This window comes from Callospermophilus lateralis, chromosome 6, assembly GCF_048772815.1.
Source record: "Callospermophilus lateralis isolate mCalLat2 chromosome 6, mCalLat2.hap1, whole genome shotgun sequence".
NCBI classification, from domain to species: Eukaryota; Metazoa; Chordata; class Mammalia; order Rodentia; family Sciuridae; genus Callospermophilus; species Callospermophilus lateralis.
In genome coordinates this window covers 26,185,296-26,199,979 of record NC_135310.1, presented here as the reverse complement: position 1 = coordinate 26,199,979, position 14,684 = coordinate 26,185,296, and the positions used below count along the sequence as shown (strand labels likewise).

The 14,684-nt window shown below is 32.0% G+C and overlaps 1 pseudogene; it reads left to right on the top strand.

Annotated features, from left to right (window-relative positions):
• The first annotated feature begins 4,063 nt into the window (after positions 1 to 4,063).
• Positions 4,064 to 4,971, top strand: LOC143401810 (glyceraldehyde-3-phosphate dehydrogenase pseudogene; annotated as a pseudogene).
• The last annotated feature ends 9,713 nt before the right edge of the window (positions 4,972 to 14,684 follow it).

Genomic DNA, 14,684 nt, shown 5'->3' with positions numbered 1-14,684 from the left:
GTAGCACGCTCACCTGGCATGAGGCACTGGGTTTGATTCTCAGCACCACATAAAAGTAAAAAATAAAGATATGTGTCCACCAAAAAAAACCCTAAAAAATAAATATATAAAAAAAGGACTCGCCAACAGTCTTCAAAGCAATGTCATCAAAAAGAGATGTATGTATCAATGAAATAAATAGATTTTAAAGTCTAGAAAAGAATCCGTATATTTTTGGTTAATATATGTTGACAAAGGTGCCAAGATAACACAATGGGGAAAACTAATCTTTCAACAAACTGTGCTCAGACAACACAATATTCATATAAAAAATATAAAGTTGGACTGCTTCTTTAAGTCAAATAAAAAATAATTCAAAATGAATCTTACATCCAAACAATAAAGCTAAAACTATAAAACTCTTCAAAGGAAACATAGGACTATATCTCTATGATGTTGGATTAAATAACAATTCTTCCTATATGAAAGCAACACACCGAAACAAGAAGGAAAAAGACATAGATTGAACTTCAAATTTAAAAACTTCTGCAAACATAACAAAGCCAATAGACATTCTTCAAAATGGGAGAAAATATTTGCCCAAATTTGTGATGAAAATTTATTTCCAGAATAAAGAACTTTTAAAAATCATTAATAAGACAAACTGATAAAAAGTGGACAACAGATTTGAGCAGAGATTTCACAAAAGAAAATATACACATAGCCAAAAGCACAATAAAAGATTAAAAGTTCAACATCATTAGTCATTAAGGAAACGTAATCAGAACCACAAAGAGATTCCATTTCATACCCCCTAGAATGGTTGTGACAGAAAACAGAGAGAGTAACAAATGCTGCCTAGAATATGGAGAAATCGGAACCTTTGTAGATAGATGATGGAAATAAAAAATGGTGCAGCCACTTTGGAATGCAGATTGGTAGTTCCTCAGAAAGTCAAATAGAGAGTCAACAGTATGACCCAGGAATGACAGTGGGATATATCCAAAATAACAGACACAGATGGCCATAAGGAAATACATCAAAATGCATAGCAGCATCCTTCATAAGAGCAAAACTGTAGAAAAAATCAAAATATCAACTAACAAATGGTTAAATAACATGTGAAATATCCTTACAATGCAATAACATTCTGTAATAAAAAATGAAGTATTTATTTGTCCCTGACACAGAAAAGTTTTAGTCAGCGTTTCATCACTGTGATCAACATTTCTGACAAGAACAACACAGATGAGGAATACTCCAGTTTGGCTCAGTCCACAGTCAGTCAACTCTGTAGCTCTGGGACCAAGGTAAGGCTGAGTATCATGGCTGAAGGGCATGACAAAGAAAAGCAGCTTTAAAACACAGGAGAGCCAGGAAACAAAGAGCTGCTCTCACTAGGGACAAATAAAAACCCCAAAGGTACACACCCAGGGATCTACTTCCTCTAGTCACACTCTACCTGCATACTGTTACCACCCAGGTTTTAATCCATATGAGTGAATTAATCTACAGATTAAGATATACCTCTCATAATATATTAATTTTATATATTAAAATATAAATATATTTTATATATTTATAAATATATAAATCTGAAAATCTTTACATTGTCTCACAGGAGATTTTGGGGGACATCTCATATTTTAACCACAACAATCCAGGATAAACTGAATTATATTATGCTGAGCTACCTACACCAGTCACAATGATCTAATGTGATATGTATTTGTAGGAAAAAATCTAAAAAAAAAGAAACAAAGCACCATCAGAATAAATTTTTAAAAGCAAGCAATATTATAGATTTAAATCCAATCATATAAATAATCACTTTAAACGTTAATGATATAAAGACACCAGAGACAGAGATTATCTGATTGGATAAAAGTCACACCTTAACACATGCATTCTAAAAGAAACCCACTTGATGTATACAGACATAGTAAAGTTAACAGTTAAGGAATTTTTGGTTCCAAGATTTTTTTTTAAGTGTAAACTAAAAATATTAAAGCATAACTAAGTAATGTTTGAGGAAGTAGTGTAATTGCAATGTTTTAATGTGGCAAATGAACTAACACACACTGAGTCAATTTGTTTCCATTTTTCAACTTTTCATATTTCAGACCTAAATCACAGAAAATAACATTAACCAACACTTATGAGACATTTTATTTGAGATTCTACACTTAAGGAACTCTTTATATCACTTTTTCTTCTTTTTTAAAATTTGTTTTACTTAGTTACACATGACAAGGGAGGTGACTCAAAATGGGGAAAAAAGGAAGAGCATGGGAAGAAGATTACCTCTACATAGGGAAGAGGGGTAGGAGGGAAAGAGAGGGAGAAAGGGAATTGCATGGATGGTGGAAGGAGACCTCATTGTTATACAAAATACATGTATGAAGATGTGAGGAAAAAAAAGAATAGCGTTATCCTAGTTTTTCTTCTTTTTAAAAAATATTTTTTAATTGTAGATGTACACAATATCTTTATTTTATTTACTTATTTTTATGAAGTGCTGAGGATTGAACCCAGGGCCTCACATGTGCCAGGCAAGCACTCTTCCACTGAGCTACAACCCCATCCCATCAGCTCTTCTTTTCATTGTGGTAGCTAGTAGGCTTTTGAGATTTTTGTTGTTGCTGTTCATTTTGTTCTCTCATTTAACAACATATGGCTTTTTATTTCCTCAATTGGAAAATCCAACTATTTCATTTTTCTGCAAAGTACATGCAAAAGCCATCAAAGACACAGTGTTTAAAATATACTATGAAAAGTTTTTAATTTATAATCTGAATGTAAGTCTTGAGCAATTTTTTTCTAAAACATATTACTGAGTTGCTTTGGTATTAGCAAATCATAACAACACTATCACCATATTCAGTAGACAAGAAAAATATGCTTATCTCATTACTGTGTGCTTTAAATGCCTGTTTTAAACCTTAAGACATTCAGAAATGAATTAAAAGAGAGAGAGTGTTAATGAAAATTGAATCATTTCGTTGTCATTAGAACAATTATTTTTAATTTTTAAAAAGAGTTCTAGTTTGGAAAAATTTGACAGTATAGTAAAAATAAGTTAATGAATCTTCCCTTTATCTGGCATTTCCAAATAAGAATGTTCTAGATGTTTAAAAAAATGAACTACCAACAAGCAGTAGTTATTTTATCAACCAATTCAGTTTTGAACAGTCTCTGCTAGTTGTGTGCTTTGCATTTGCTCCCCTTATAGCATATTTCAATTCACTATCAACATTTCAGTTTCCTAGATGCAAAAGGTTCTCTGATGGTCTGTTCAATACCTGCTACTCGACTGAGTGATCAATGAGCATTGAGGAGCATGATATGTCCAGCTGTTCTGTTGAAATGCTTTCAATTTTTTCACATGGGAAAAAATCAGTTGAAACAAATCAACCTTTTCAAATGTATTTTTATTCAAGAATCTCTGCTGCTGACTTTATTTTCAAAACTCACAGACAAATGGATGCCAGTGTAACTAGCAAATACATTTGTAGTTCAGATTTGCAAAGATTTACTCAACTGAAACACTTTTTTTAGAAGAAAATAACTAAGGCTTGGAAAAAAAAGTCAAAAATTTCTTAGGAACCCTATGGATGTGTATTATTTATTTCTTGAAACCGAACTACAGATACTTGATAATCTGCTAATAAAAATTAAACATGTAAAATTTCCTTACCAACCTTGTGGAAATGGAAATATATTTTCAGGAGAATGACTATGAAGTACTTTGTGGTTTACTCACCATCAAATTATGTTGTTCAGATACCTATGTTACTTATGACCTTGATCTATTAACAGAGAAACTGTAAATTTCCTTTGAATTTTTCACAATAGCTTCACTGAATGTGGAATTGACATAATCTTGCTGGTTTTGTTTTCCCTTTTGTTTGCTTATTCATCATATCTATACTCTCAAGCCAGTGCAAAGGGATTTAACGTATGCAAGGTAAAATATTTTTAATTTTTAAGAAATCAGGGAATGCAGCTGTCTGCTCCTCAGTATTTGACAGACAACATATTCTCATCACTTCTTGTGCAGTGTCAGTCACATCACTGAGACAGGATGGTGAAGGTGGAAGTGAACAGATTTGGCCATATTGGCTGCATGGTCAACAGCCTGCATTCAACACTGGCAAAGTGAATATTGTTGCCATCAATAACTTCTACAATGGTCTCAACTACGTGGTCCATATGTTCCAGTGTGATTCCACACATGATACAGTCAAGGCTGAAAATGGGAAGCTTGTCATCAATGGAAACTCCATTTCCATCTTCCAGGCGTGAGATCCTGCCAACTATAAATGGTGCAATGCTGAAGTTGGTGCATATGTTGTGGAGTCCACTGGTGTCTGATTTGAAGGAAAGTACAAAAATAATAATCATTTCTGTCCCTTCTGCTGCTGATGGCATGTTTTTGATGCATGTGCACCATGAGAAGTACAACTCCCTCAAGATCATCAGCAATGCCCTCAACTGCTGAATCCCCCTGCCCAAGGTCATCCAAAATTTTGATATAGTGGAAGGACCCATGACCACAGTTCTTGCCATCACTGCCACTCAGAAGATTGTGGAGAGCCTCTCTGGAAAACTACATGATGGCTGTGAGGATTCCAAGAATATCATCCCTGTGGTTCATTGGCTCTGACAAGACTGGAAGCAAAGTCTCCCTGACCTGAATGGGAAGCTCACTGTCCTAGCCTTTCTTGTCCCACCACTGATGTGTCATTCATAGATCTTACCTGGTACCTGTAGAAAGCTACCTAATATGATGACATTAAGAAGGCGATGAAGCAGGTATTGGCTGCCCCCCAAGTACATCCTGGGCTACACGGAGGTCCGGATAGTCTCCTGAAACTTTAAAACTCTGCCCCTTCCACCTTTGATGCTAAGGCTTGCATTGCCTTCAACAGCTGCATTGTAAAGCTAATTTCCAGGTATGACAATGAACTTGGCTATCGTAACACTTTGTAAACCTTACAGTCATCATGGCTACCAATTACTCAAGAAGAAAAAGCCCATGGACCACCACTCCAATAAGAACACCAAAAGAAGAGAGAAGCTCTCATCCACTTGGGAGCCCCCAAATCATTTCTCAGCACACTAAGAAAATCTTAGGAATCCTTACTGCTGTGTATCAATAAATTTCACTGCACCCCACACCCCCAAATCAGGGAATTACTATAAACTAATTAGTATTAAGCAAAAGTATAACTGAATTTTATTCACTTTTTAAGCTAAATATTATAGAGTTGTGGTGTTTATGTGTGTGCACACACATGCATGTGTGTGTTTGTATAGCATCCATCAGACTTGGAAAGCAACTTAAGCTTGGAGAAGTATAAAATATCTTCCTACACTCACAGGAGAATTCAGGTTACAGAATTTTAGAATCTACCATATGCTATCTAATCAATCACAATCGTGGTCTATTGTTATCGTGAAACTATTAATCAAATCAATGCTATTGATTATTTTACATAGTTAAGAGCTATAAATGTTTGAGCAAATAGTAGGAAATATGAAGCACATTTTGATTAAAATTTTAACATTTTCCTAGCAAGCATTGATATTGTTTAGTTAAAATTAACTGAACTGTTTTGCAGCATCCATGAGAATATCTAAAATACTTAGAAAAAGCAGCAAAAAGTTAGTGGAACTGACAAGTGATTCAGTATATATGCATATTGCAAAGCCAACTGCAAGAATATCAACCTAATTCTGTGATAGAATGGAGAACCTGCATAAGGTAAGTAAGGAAAGCTTTCAAAATTTGTAAATTTGTAGAAATTACTTCCTCAATTAGAACATTTATATTTATTATACACTAAAGGTCTTAAAAACTTAATCAGCCTTTATTCTAAAATATGATTTTTCTTGGTATGTGTGAATATGGTACTGAGGATCCAAACCAAGGTCTCAGGCATGCTAAGTAAGCACTCTACCGCTGCACTACTCTCCCAGGCCATAAATATGATTTTTAAATGAGCAACAATGGTGAAAAATGAACCATGTGCTTTTGCACAGTTTGAGGTTAGATATACATTATTATGGTTTGTGAAGCTTCTCTATCTCATAATTAAACAGAGGTGCCACTTACTAATTTTCTGGAGAGAATGGAATATCTGTTGTATAATTCCAAAATATCATTTCCATAAATGCTATGCAATTGGAATTGAAATGGACGGGTGTATGTACCTTGTATTTGTGGATATGATAGCAGTGGTAAAAATGAGCCATGGCAAAAAGAACTGCTATTCTGTGTGGGCTAGGACTGTACTTATTTATTTCCCCTTCTGATTGTATAACTGCTGTAGTGTCAGCCAACCATCTCCATACACATGGGATTTCAGAAGGTTAACAGAAAAGGCCAATATGGGATAATAACATGACAACATGATGCAGTCACTCTGGCCAAATACCAAAAACAGACTGTAAAACAGTTAACCAAGTGGAAGGTTTCATGTAAATGTAATATATAAAGAAGATATAAACCTAATAATTGTCTTTGAATTGAATCACGGGGAAGGTGTAACTAAGCCTCATGACCTGAGACAAAATTTTCAATCTCTATCAGCCTAAAAATATATGTTTTTTCTTGTAGGTTTGATAATATTTCTCTCTTCCCAGGAAGATACAAGAAACAGAAAGGAACTAAAGAAAAAAAATTGAAGTAATTCCACAATTGTTATATTTTAAAACATATGTATAGATAATGTTTTATTGCTGCGATGACCTGTATATTTATTATAATTTAAATATTTTGATAATAAGAATTATGTTTGGGCATTAAAGCTTATTCATTTTATCAAATTTTAGAAGAATTTTGTCAGATGAATTTGTGATCAATGTTTGAGATAAATAATTTATAAACAGTGGAAGCTTTTATTTTACTAGCTATGAGATTAGTAACACATTTTAGTAGGAAGTTTTTCAATAGAATCATGTCTAATAAATGGAAGATTAAACAAATCATCAACAAAAACACAGTTGAGTATTCCTTTGCACATAAATGAAAGCTCTCTGAAACAATATCAAACAAGGAAGCAATGAAAAGAAAGCTGTGGTGCATACAGAGACCTCTCAGGGCTGAGCAAACATCTTACCACTCACAGGTAATGGAATATTCTAAAAATAAAGAGACCACAGCCTTGGTGAGGAAGAGAAAGCGTGTTTTTGAAGAGAATGTTACAGTCATAGTTAGGAAGTAGACATTCTAAATTTATAATAGAATTCAAGAAGGCTTGAAATCTGTAAAACCAACCATAAAAGACATGAACACATGACGAAAGAGCCATCCAAACAGTCACAAAAAGGGAAATAGATGAGAAGCATCAGGAAAAAATGAGACTATTTCATGACTAAGGCAATGAAGAAAAGTGAAAAAAGAAGGAAAGTAGGAAGGAAGGAAGGAGGAAAGAAAGAAACAAACAAACAAAAGTAGGTGATAAATTACTTCAGGTCTTTAGATTCAAAATTACATAATCATTTTAAATATTCTATTATTATATAAAAGGCCAAATTCAGGAAGGCTTCAGTACATGGAAAGGTCAAAAATAATATAAAAGGAACAAAAACTATTCATATGTAGAAGTCATATAAATTCAAATTATGGATTGTTGGTATTTCTGTAGAATAAAATAAATTCATAGAGGTAATAAAGTGTGATAGAAAAAAAAATCATTTCCCAAATTGAATAAATTGCTTAACTTACATATGTATAAGGCTCAATTCAGGGAAGATTAATAGTTACATACAAACCTGTTGGCCTCAGATTTATTTATAATAGCAAATACCAGAATAAAATGAAGGAAAATGAACATATCTTGGAAGAGTTTCAGTAATTCAAGAATTTATGCTCTTTGTTTATAAAAAGACAACAAAATGTCCTTCTCAGACATGCAAGAGTCAGATACTTTTAAAAAGTTATAAAAAAATAGATGGCCTAAACTAAAGTTATTTTTTTTAAAGTCAGGATTGAGGAAGTAAGCAAAAACAGGGGGAAAAAAAAGTGTCAGATTTTTACTAACCACAAATATCTATCAAGCCAAAAATAAAAGGTGCAACTAGAAAAGATAAAATGAAATAAATAAAACATTTGTATTAGTATGGTAAACTAGGGTGTATTAGCCAATTAACTGTATTAGCTCAAGAAAGACCTTGATATGTTTATCAGGTAGGCTATAGTAATGAGGGGATGGGATGATTCATGCTCCTGTTGGAAGATGTTTGGGTTGTTCAAATAATTCTATGAACTGATAGGCTCCTTAAGCCTGCTACTCCAGGAACTAGAACTAGACCCCCCAAATAAATAGAGGTGTTTGGTTAGAAGACTTTATTGATAGGCACAGATGGAGAGGGTGACCTTCAGTTAGAGGTTCTCCTAATTTTTACCAAATATGGAGTCAGCACAAAATGTTGGATCTTAAATTCAACCCTCAAACCACACTACATTTCTCTGCCTTAAAATGAATTGACAGCTTTAAGAAAAAAGACAAATAACTCCCCAGGAAGTGAAGTACACACTTGACCAGGAGGGAGATTGTAACATGGTAAAGTGATCATTAAAAATGAACCTTAGAGGTGCTTGTCTAAACTCCTTGAAAACATTTGAGATGTCTTTGTGGCATTGGTATAGAGAATGCAATGTCCTTTGAGGGCATGAGTTTATACTGATCAGTGCCTGTGGCAACAGTAGTACACATGGGGGATCAGTTTGCTACTTTGTAACTGAAATAGAAGTTCTTTAAGGAATCTATTATACCTCTCAACTAAACCAACTGCCTAGGGTCTAAAGTTTAGATGGACTTTCCACTAAACACCTTTATCAAGAGCCCTAAATCTTGTTCTCTTATAAATGAGGTGAAGGTCTTGGTCATTATCAGTAATGTGTGTAACTACTTCAAAGAGAAATAGAGTAACCTGGTGGAGCCTTATATTGTACACTTGGAATATATAGAACCATCAATAATGTCAATGTGTCTAGCTTTCCTTTTAGTACAAATAATTTTTTCATGAATTCTGCTATGTATACAGACATTTAAGATTATTATCTCTTTTCAATATATCAATTATGTCAACATTCTTCAATGTCCTTCTTTATTCCTGGTTCTAGTCATTTTTCTAAATTCTGCTTGTTCTAATATAAATGGAGTCCTGCTAGCTGTCTTCCTGTTAAGGTTTGCGTGATTTCTTTTTTTTAAATAATTTTGCCCTGAACCTCTCTCTATATTTTGAGAGAGCTTTCTGTTGACTGCACAGACAAAACAAATTGACTTTTATTAAAACTTCCATTCTTTGTTTTTTTAATAGATACATTTAGTTATTAATATTTAAATTAGTTTTATATGGTTAGATGGAGATTTGATACCTACATATTTTTTTTTCAAGTTCATTGCCTGGATTTGCATTTAATGTGTGTTTGGATGGTTCCACGTTAGCTGTCTTATTGACCTATTATTCATACCTCATTAAAAATTTTAGTGACTGTTTGAAGATGTATAATCTATATTTTTCATTAATCAGCCTATTTCCAAATAATAGAATGACATTTTATATATAAAACAAAAATTGAAAAGTAAATACATTGAATTTTAAAAATGATTTTGAAAAGAACTTAGTTAAAAGACTCCAGCTATCCATAATCTTAATATAACAATAGTTTAAAGCTACAATAATCAAGAGAGTATGATAAAAACAAGAAGGCATACTGTAAGTCAATAGGGTAGAATTAGAGTATAGAAAGTACACATGTGTATAAGTTGATATCTCTAGACACAAAAGTAGATTTGTGTAGATGTGTATTAATAAATGTAGAATGAAAATTAGAATAATCATATAGCACTAATCAACATAGATATTAAAAGTGTATTCATAAACACTCCAATCCTATAGTTTTCATAGACAACAATTGACAAGTTCCCAAAGAAGAGAAAATGATCATTTTTATGTAACTACTTTCAAATTATGGTATTGCAGAAATACTTCATCACATTTCCATATATAGAGTGGCTAAAATATCATCCTAGAGAAGCAGAATATTAGAAGTATATAACAATCTCATTTACAAAAACAAATGTAAAATAACCCAGTAATGTGCAATTATCATTCAGTAAAGATCCCAGATGAATCTGGACTTAGCAGTTAGTGAAGGGTAGCCAAATTACATCCTCATGTAGCATGAAACTTGACTCAAAGGAATACTTTTAATGCATATATGTCTGCCAAAACAAAATAAAGCAATTGTTAAGGGACATAAAATCCATACTTTTTGTGAAATATCTACTTTCTACAGCATCAAATAAAAATTACTAGTCATACCAGTAAGCATGAAAATCTAACCCAAAATGAAAGGAAAACATTATTCAACAGTAACACTAACTGGACTAAAAGAGATAATGGAAACATTAAAAAAGAATGTTAAAATAGGTACCATGATTGCATACTTATATTCAAAGGGAAATATAATGAAAAAACAAGTAGAACCAATAAAAAGAACAAAGTGGAAATTCCAAACCAAAAATATAATACCTGAGATAATTAAATCATTATAGAATATATATGAAATTTAATATAGAATAAAGCTTTCAGTAAGTGGTCTAACATATGAATATGTTATCCCAGAGAAAAGTAATGGAGAAGACCAAAGAAGGGTTTTTTAAAAAATATTAAACAAAATTTTACAAGACTTAATGGAAATATACATCATAGATCAAAAAATCTCAATAAATTTCAAAGATGATAAACAGCTACACAAGAATGAGACTCAATACACATACACTTATACACATTGTAATTAAATTGCTAAAGTTTGTGTTGAGAGGAAATTCTTAAAAGCAGCTAGATGAATAATAAAAGATATTGCATAGAGAAATAAGCTAAAATACAGTGGAATGGTATCTTTAACGAAAATACTATTCAGAGATAAAGACTAAGTAAAAAATTAATTTTCAGACAGAAAAACTGAATTTATTACCATCTCTGTATTGAAGAAACTATTATAAAAAATTCTTCAGGGGAAAAAAAAGTGCTGATAGAAACTTGCCTCTGTACAAAACGCTGAAGGGAATTAAAATTTGTGACTATGTGGGCAAATATATAAAATTTTGATTTCTTAAGAATATCATTGATTTTCAAGCAAATATAATGGTATTTCTTTCTTATGTTTATAAACATGTAGAAGGAAAATGTAAAAAGGTACATAACATGAGGGATAGTGGGGAAGAAATGAAATTCTGCTAATACGGGAATCTCAATTTATAGGTAAAGCACTGTATAAAACTTTGAAGCTAAATTTGATAAGATGCATAATATAAACCTGAGATTAACCAGGATACATAAAACTAATATGTACATCAAATATCTAATAATGAGAAAATGTTCAATTAATCCAAAATACTAACAGATGCTCACTCTAACTAACATCAAAAAAATAGGACAGAGGGCATAATAATCACCTAAAAACATAAAACAATATGAAGTATTGAAAGTCAGTAGATGAAAAGACAGGGGTTATCAGAATAGAGATTGTCAGACTAGTTTAAAAATCCCCAGCTATATTCTTGTTATGAGAAATGCATCTTAAATATAAACACATAAAAAGGTTAAAGTTAAACCAATTGAAAAAATGGATGACCACCAAGATGAAGAATTCTTTTGTGACTATGTTAATACCAGACACAATAGACTCCAAGACAAGCAATACTGACTGAAAAAAAGAAATATATTCTAATAAAAGGGAACAATTCATCAAAAAGCTAAACCAACCATAAATGTGAATGCACAAAGCAAAACTGACAGAATAAAAAGGAGAAATGCATAAATTTAAATTCCAATTAACAGTGCTAATGCTGGGGTGCAGAGAGAAAATCAGTTCAAAGAGTAATTTAATAAACACGATTGTGCTGCTGGCCCTCATGGACATTTCAGCAGAGTGCTACATCCAACAGTACCAGAAGCCATTTATTTTCAGCACTAGTGAAACACTAACCAATACAGCCCATATTCTAAGTCATAAAACAACAAATTGCAAATAATGGAAATAATTCAAAGCATGTGCTTTGAAAATAACAGAACTATTTTGAGATAAATTAGAAATCCTAAATGGACAGATATCTAGAAAATCCATAAACATTTCTCTAAATAACGTTTAGATCAAGAATACATCACTAGGCAAATTGGAAAATATTTTAAACTGAGGAAAAACAAAGATACAATTATCAAAATGGATAAATCCCCACAGACGTTATTGGAAATGAATGTATAGCTTTGAGTGATATGAGTTACACTGATGAAGAATGTCTAAAATCAATTATTTAAGCTTACTTTAAAATAGAAAAATCAAAATGGGGCATTGAAGTCAAAGTAAAAGAGAAAAAAAAATAATAAAGCCAAAGCACAGATCCTCAAAAGGGAAATTAAGCAAAAGAGAAATTCATGAAAAAAATATCAACAAATTTGATTACTGAAAGAAGATGATAAATCAATATCAGGAATTAAGGAAAAGTCATGCCTACGGGTCTTACAGGCAACTCAATATTAACAAATAAATAACATGAAAAACTCTGAAAGTCTATTTGGCAATTTTTTTGAAATGGACAAAAGATGAATTTATTATTTAATTTATAAAAGTGAATATTAAATGTATATGTCTACATGTCTACTAAAATAAAGTCCCAAAAGAGATAATAGGAAAAATAACTTGAATTTCTTCATCTATTTTATTCATTTACTTATTTTATTTTTTTGGTGCATTATAATTATATATGATAGTGGGATGGATTATGCCATGTTCATACATGCACATACCATAATTTGAGAAATCTCATTCCTCCATATCAATTCTTTCTTTCTTTTCTTTTTTTGGTACTGGGGATTGAACTCAGGGGCACTTGACCATTGAGCAACATCCCCAGCCTCTTTTAAGTATTCTGAATTCATAATTTAAAACTTTCTCATAATAAAGTCTATTAGGTTGAGATGGATTCACTGGAGAATTCTGACTTTTTGAAAAAGAAGTTATATCAATTATATAAAAAGAATAGTCATATTTCATGATACATGAAAATTATACATAACATTGTTTGCATATTTGTACACTTTTTCCTATGTGTGTTATGTTTCTGAAATATTGCAATTAAAAAAGTGGAATAATTTTAAATAAAACTTTTTGAGAGATAGTGTCTCTGTGGATTGTAACAGCAATATTAGTTAAGTTATATCACAATTTACAAAATTTTATCTATACCATTATACTTTAAGTTAGGCTTATCTGTTCCAAATAGCTTCCTCAAATCACATTACATCCAATATTTTTCTTACATTTGGATATAGAACACAACTATTGAACCATCTGGCAAATGAATAATTTATATTTGTTAGAAGGGCAACTATGCATTTCTCATAACCAGACTATAGCTGGGGATTTTTAAACTAGTCTGACAATCTCTATTCTGATAACCCTGAATTAGTATTTTAAGATCAATAAATTTTATCTGTAATTTGCTTTCTCTGGAATAAGTAATTTAATTCCTTCTTCTGTCTCCTAAGGAGAGAATTCATATGCATCAGTGAACTTTCTGCTTGTTATTTGGCCACGGGTGGTTCCTTCCAAATTTTCCCTCATCTATGATCCTATTTGTGAGCACGGAGTCTACACAACCATTACAGACTATTTATATGGACATTTCTTCCACACCTCAGCTCGGACAACCCTGAAAAACTGATCTACTGTGTTTCACAGTTGTATATCAGCCTACAGATGATGGAAATCTAGAATGCAAGAATATTTTAGCTGCATCCTTTCAAAACCCAGAAAATTCATATATGTAATGAAATTGATATCAACTTTACTTCTGTCCTTCAAATACATAAAATATATTTGTTGATTTTTATACTGTACTAAATTCCCTCTTTCCTCAAAAATAGCTTTCTTAGTGTTTTTATTTTTTAAGTGCCTCAGGACATGCCAACCAGAAAACAGCACTTCCCTCACCAAAGACAAAATATAATCCCCAAAGGCACATCCTCAGTGACCTTCTTCTTCCAACCACACCCTACCTGCCTTCAGTCACTGTCCAGTTAATCCATATTAGTGGATTAATCCACCAATTATTTTATATCTCTCATAATCTAATCATTTCACTTCTGAAAAGTCTTGCATTGTCTACACCTGAGTTTTTAGAGGACAACTCATATCTAAACCATAACATTGAGATATTACAAGCATCCTCTGAACAGAGAATGCAACACAAGTTAGCAAAGATCAAGACATTATTCTGCTTTTACAAAGAAAAAAACAATAATATATTCTAATAAGCAATATGGAGATATGTCGAGTGTGTTGCGGATTACATAGTAATGTCCTCATTATGAATTAGATTGTTGCTGAAAGACAAATAGGTGGCTACCATGTTGCTATAGTAAAGAAAATCTGATATTAAGCCATCATATCATTACCCATGAACCCAAACATAGTTCAATATTAAGCTTTCTGGAAGAAAGGAAGGATATTTAATTTAGTCCTAGATAATTGAGTTCTATATAAAATCGAGAAAATATAAATTATAAATCTACATAGTCAATGGGACTAATGATGATATCATCAATGATGATAGACAGCATGTAACTCATATAGACAATGTTATAAAAAACACTCTCAGAAGATCCTTCCTCAGTGATCTTCTTTT